Below are 5,855 nucleotides of genomic sequence, written 5' to 3'. Positions count from 1 at the left end.
TTCAAGTTTCCTGTTCCTGATTCCTTGAATGTACTCACGATGCTATATAACTCCAGAGAACCTCTTACCCCACTCATTTAGAAATATGGACTGCTTTAAGAATATTTAGGAATTTTAACTAAGGATCCCATTTACTAACAGGTAAATTCACCAGTATTCAGAATAGAAATTGATAAATTGATCTGATCTTTTACATGGGAAGCAATTGTTCTTGAGACCCTATTCAAAGTTTTCTTACTTAGGACATTTTTTAGCTATATGAAGACAAAGTATACTTAAGAGACAGTCTCAAATTTGTCATGAATGCCACTATCAGTATGAACTTATTAAATCATAATACCTTAATTACAATTTTCTCAATTTCTTTGAAAACATTCTATTTCACAGACATTTGCAATACTGATTGAATAGAGAAATAAAAATGTCAACTAATCTTGTATTTTGCCACATATAAACATTTTCATTAGTACCTAACCATGAATATTATGCCTTAATGGAATATAAATGGTGCATATGGCATTAATAGAAAAATAAATCTTTAAATTTGTACTAGTCATTCAATAACAATACATGTAGATAAATTAATTCTTTCATGGATAGAAGAGGAGAAGCTTACAGTTTGAATGAACTGCTCACTCATTCCTTGACAAACTTGACATTTGGCACAGCCCAGCCAGTCAAGCTGCCCTTCTTGATGGGAAAGAGCACAGAAGTGAACATGGATGTGAAACACCACTGTCACCTCCCCTCAAGGTGAGAAATAGAGAGGTTAAAAACTATCAAGGAAAATGCAATGTTTCTTTTTTATGTAATATTCTACTATAAGTAAAAATCATTAAATACCAACATTTATAAAATGTATACAAATAATGTACAAAGTTGACTTTTTAAAAGTATATTTTAAATCATGAAATCTAAATTCTTAGATTTTAAGAATTTCACAGTAATAACAGTAATAAATGTGTCAGTTATTGAGCTCTTCTTTCTCTTAACTTCAAATCATCCTTCTATACTTTGATGCAAGGGTGGAGATCTTGCAAACCACACTGTCAGCTGCTTATCAACAGATTCCATCAGTAGGGTCATAAGAAAGAACATGGAAGGGTGGAGGGGAAAAGGGGCTTATTCTGTCCTGTTTGCTGGCTGGTCCTGATAGATGGCTTAGCAATAACCCTTAACCCCAGCAGTGGCAGTTGATTCCAGCCTGTATTTGTCCCCACTCCTCAGACCCCTCAGACGTACAAGGGACATGGGTCTCAGGACCCTCCATCCACCTCTTCTCGTTATTACTCAGCCCTGGAGATGGTGGCTACTCCCAGCAGACAAGTGTTTTGTGGTACTTTGGTATTTTTATAGTTTCAGTTCTCTAGCATATGTGTTAGCAATTTCATATACTGACTTCTGTGTTCAAATAATAAATATGATTTCTTGTTTCCCTGACTGGACCCCAAATGTTATAGTAGTCTACACAATCATTTTATAATTATTATAAAATTGTATTATGGCCATATATGATCCTATTCCATGATTTTCTGAAGAGGAAACTGTTTTTCCTCTGCCAGCTTAAGTGAAAATAATTCCACTGGTTTAAGAAGAAAAACTACTGATTACCATTTAGATTTTGGGAAGACTACACACAAATAATTTCTGAACTCTAGACCCATATTAGTGCTCCATAAAAATCACAAGATAGATAGTAAGAATAAGTCTGAGCTAAGATTGTTAATATATATCATTCTTAGAAGTCCTGTTGCCATACCATGCATGAGAAAACAAATCTATAAATATAATACAAATAAGAGGTTTTTCTATTATTAACAATGATAGGGGAAAAGTACACTAATTTTTGGTATTGAACAAAACAAAAAATTTTTAAAAATTACAAAAATACTTGGCAGTTGACCAACCAAAATACTGTGTTTACTTAGATACTTGATATTTTGAAAATACTAGATATTTTTGAGAAATACCAATACAAAGTTTGTTTCCATTGTGTAAATATACAGTTTTCATATATTCTCCTTTTGAAGGCAAAAGGAGAAGCAGGTGGAAGAGGATGAGATGGTTAGATAGCATAACAGACTCAGTGAACATGAATCTGAGCAGATGGACAAGGGAGCCTGGCGTGCTACAGTCCATGGGGTTGCAAAGAGTCAGATATGACTTAGTGACTGAACAACAACAACAAACACTACATATTTCTGATAACAAGGTGAATTCCTGTGAAATGTGTTCATAAGAGTTCCAGAGACATTTAGTACACACACCAGTTTTTTAATAAAAATTACTTTCTATGATTCACACTTCATATTTATGGGGTTTTTTTTTGCATTTTTTTTGGTTTGTTTTTAACGTAGAACATAATGGTGATTTTGAAAATAAAGAATTAATTGAAAAGCATATGTGAAGGAATTGGGACATAGAGTTCTAAATTTTAATAGATTACTCATCAATTTCCATTTGGATACTTGGAGACATTTTTTCCCAATAATATGAAGCTAATTAATAGCTCATGCAGCTCAATACAAACACACACACACACACACACACAAATAAATGGGTGGAAGACCTTAATAGACATTTCCCCTAAGAAGATGTACAGATGGCCAGGAGGTACATGAAAAGATGCTCAACATCACTAATAGAGAAATGCAAAAACTACAGTGAGGAACCACCTCACACGGATCAGAATGGCCATCATCAAAAAAATCTAAACATGTGGCTTCCCTAGTGGCTCACTGATAAAGAATCTGCCTGCCAGTGCAGGAGACACAGGTTCTATCTTTGATCCAGGAAGATCCCACATGCTGCAGAGCAACTAAGGCTGTGCGCCACAACTGCTGAACCTGTGCACTAGAGCTCGGGAACCACAATTACGAAGCCCATGTGCTGCAGCTACTGAAACCTGCATGCCCTAGAGCCCATGCTACCCAGCAAGAGAAGCCACTACAATGAGAAGCCTATGCACAGCAACTAGAGAGAAGACCCCCGCTCGATACAACTAGAGAAAAACCTACACAGCAATGAGGACCTGGCACAGCCAAAAGTAAACAAACAAATCTTTACAAAATAAAACAAATGCTGGAAAGGGTGTGGAGAAAAGGAAATCCTTTTACGCTATTGGTGGCAATGTAAATTGATACAGCCTCTATGGAGAACAGTGTGGAAGTTCCTTAAGAACTAAATATAGAACTACCATATGACCCAGCAATCCCACTCCTGGACATATACCCGGAGAAAATCATAATTTCAAAAGATACATGCACCTCAGTGTTCACTGAACCACTGTTTACAATAGCCAGGACATGGAAGCAACCTCATGTCCCTCAGCAGAGGAATGGATAAACGTGTGTGTGTGGGGGTGTGTGTGTATTTATATATGTATATATAGTACAATATTACTCAGCTGTAAGGTGGAATAAAACTGTGACAGTTGCAGAGACATGGATGGACCTAGAGACTCTCATACAGAGTGAAGTAAATCAGAAAGAGAAAAATAAATATTGTGTATTAACGCATATATGAAGAATCTAAAAATATAGTATAGATGAACCTATTTACAAAACAGAAATAGAGACCCAGGCATATAGAATAAACATGTGGACGCCAAGGGATTGGAAGGGGGATAGGATAAATTGGGATATTGTGACTGACATATATACACTGCTATGTATAAAGTGAAAAAAAATAGTGAGTGTTATTAGTCGCTCAGTCGTGTCTGACTCTTTGCGACCCCATGGACTGTATAGCCTGCCAGGCTCCTCTATCCATGGAATTCTCCAGGCAAGGATACTGGAGTGGGTTGCCATTCCCTTCTCCAGGGGACCTTCCTGGCCCAGGGATTGACCCGACTGCACTGTAGGCAGATTCTTTTTTTGTCTGAGCCCCAGGGAAGCCCACTATGTATAAAACAAGTAACTACTGAGAACATACTGTGTAGCATGGAGGGGGCGGGAAGTATAATGTTTGTAGGACATATATTAAGTTAACCTCAAAAATGCATTCCATAATACATTAGGTGCAGACAAAGACTGTGATTCCACTTATCTGAGGTACCTAGAATAGTCAAATTCATAGAGTCAGAAAGTACATTGGTAAATGTGGGGAGGAGAAATGGGGAATTAGTGTTTAATGGGGGCAGAGTTTCAGTTTAGAAAGGTGGAAAATTTAGGAGATGGAAGATGGTGAGAGTTGCACAACAATGTGAATGTATCTAGGGCTGCTGAACTGTACAGCTACATATGATTAAAACAGTATATTTGATGTGACTTTTGCCAAAATCAAAATAATGCAAAACTGACCATTTTAATATGTGACAGATATGACAGGTAGGAGGATATAAGATTGTATTAAATCACTTAGTAAATTAATTGAGAAAAATGATAACATAATTATGGAGCTTATGGATTTAACTTTTTCTGTTCTTGAGAACTTTTCATGTTGGATTTTGCTGTTATTGGAAAAAGCCATTTTGAGTGAAAGCTTCTGCTTCTATTACTGATTTCACTGCAGCTGCTCTCCAAATTGTTCAGTAATATATCATTGCCTAACTCATTCTTTCTTTCTGGTTCTCATCTTAGAAGAGTATAAGTAATGATTTCAAGTCCATAATGTCATTGGTCTTGCTATTTATTGGGTCATGAAAGAATTTAAGTTTCTATGTGGACACCATGAGATCCTTGTCAGAATATAAAATTCATGACTGGGGTAAAGAATATGGAATGCTTGGCCCATGGGGTCACTACACTGACCCTAAAGAAGTCCTGCAGTAAGTGTCTGGAGGAGGTATAGGAGCACATAGCTAACTTAGGTAGGGAAAGCCACCAGGTAGCTTGTGATACGAAGAAGTGGCAGCAGTCCACCAGGGTGTATCGCATAATATGCTAAAATCACTCTGGGACATTTTGTGTCGGGATTTTAAAAACTGATGCTGGAGCTCAATGAGTAAATCAGTATGACCATAAAGGGAACATGATGGCTGCAGTGTTGTAACTATGACTATAGTGAAACGTGATTCCTTTAGTTCAAGCAGTGTGCAAATAGGAATTTACTGCTATCACCCTCAAGAGTTTAACCACCAACTGTCTTCATTTTTTAAAAAACAATCCACTGATTTTGATTCAGAGCCACCAGGATAAGTAATTTAAAAAATATATATTTGTTGAAGGTACACTGTTATTTCAGTGAGTCTTAGACCCAAAAAAGCAATATTTATATGAATAATGGTGGAGATGTGGTCCAGGATAAACGACTATTCACATCACCTCATCCCTAGGAAAATGACATAAGAATACACAGTAGTGATTCACAGTAAGGAAAAAGGAAGGGGCTAATCCTATACTTCTGTTTACATACTATGCTTCTGTCTATACCCAACCCCTGGGTACACCTGATGGAAGATGCCTTGAATTAATTCTTCCCTTCTATGAAATACACATGAGAATTACTGGTTTCACTACAGACATTAATGCATGTTCACAGGCTTGTGAGCTTCCAAGGTACTTTGGAGACTGTGAAGACTTTGAGGCTACAGGTTCAAAACCACACTGAATTTATCAGGCTCTGTCATCAGAAACTGTCTTTTCAATCTCTGAAATGTGAACTACATCACACATTATGTAGATTTTCTTGTTTTGTTTTCTTTTTACAAATGAGCAGATGCCTATGTGATTAAATCAGACTGAGCCTGCATTTGCATTGGTGGTAATGATAGGTCTACAAATTTGCTGAAAATTGATAGGAAACTGAATATTCTCTCACAATGACAGTCTGTGAGTGGTAAAGATCCTGATTTAGACCTGGAAAGATAATCTGCAATGAATGTGCTGCTCTCTTTCCTCCCTTATAAAATTTTG

At 36.7% G+C, this 5,855-nt stretch overlaps 1 protein-coding gene across 1 annotated transcript in view; it reads right to left on the bottom strand.

The window, feature by feature from the left end:
• EPHA7 (EPH receptor A7) overlaps positions 1 to 5,855 on the bottom strand; it is a 531,141-nt gene that overhangs the window by 359,934 nt on the left and 165,352 nt on the right. The window lies entirely within an intron of this gene.

This window comes from Bos grunniens, chromosome 9, assembly GCF_055505025.1.
Source record: "Bos grunniens cultivar Pamir isolate PY7600 chromosome 9, Bosgru_T2T1.0, whole genome shotgun sequence".
NCBI lineage: Eukaryota > Metazoa > Chordata > Mammalia > Artiodactyla > Bovidae > Bos > Bos grunniens.
Note: the sequence above shows the minus strand (reverse complement) of the source record. Positions and strands in the feature narration are given on the sequence as shown.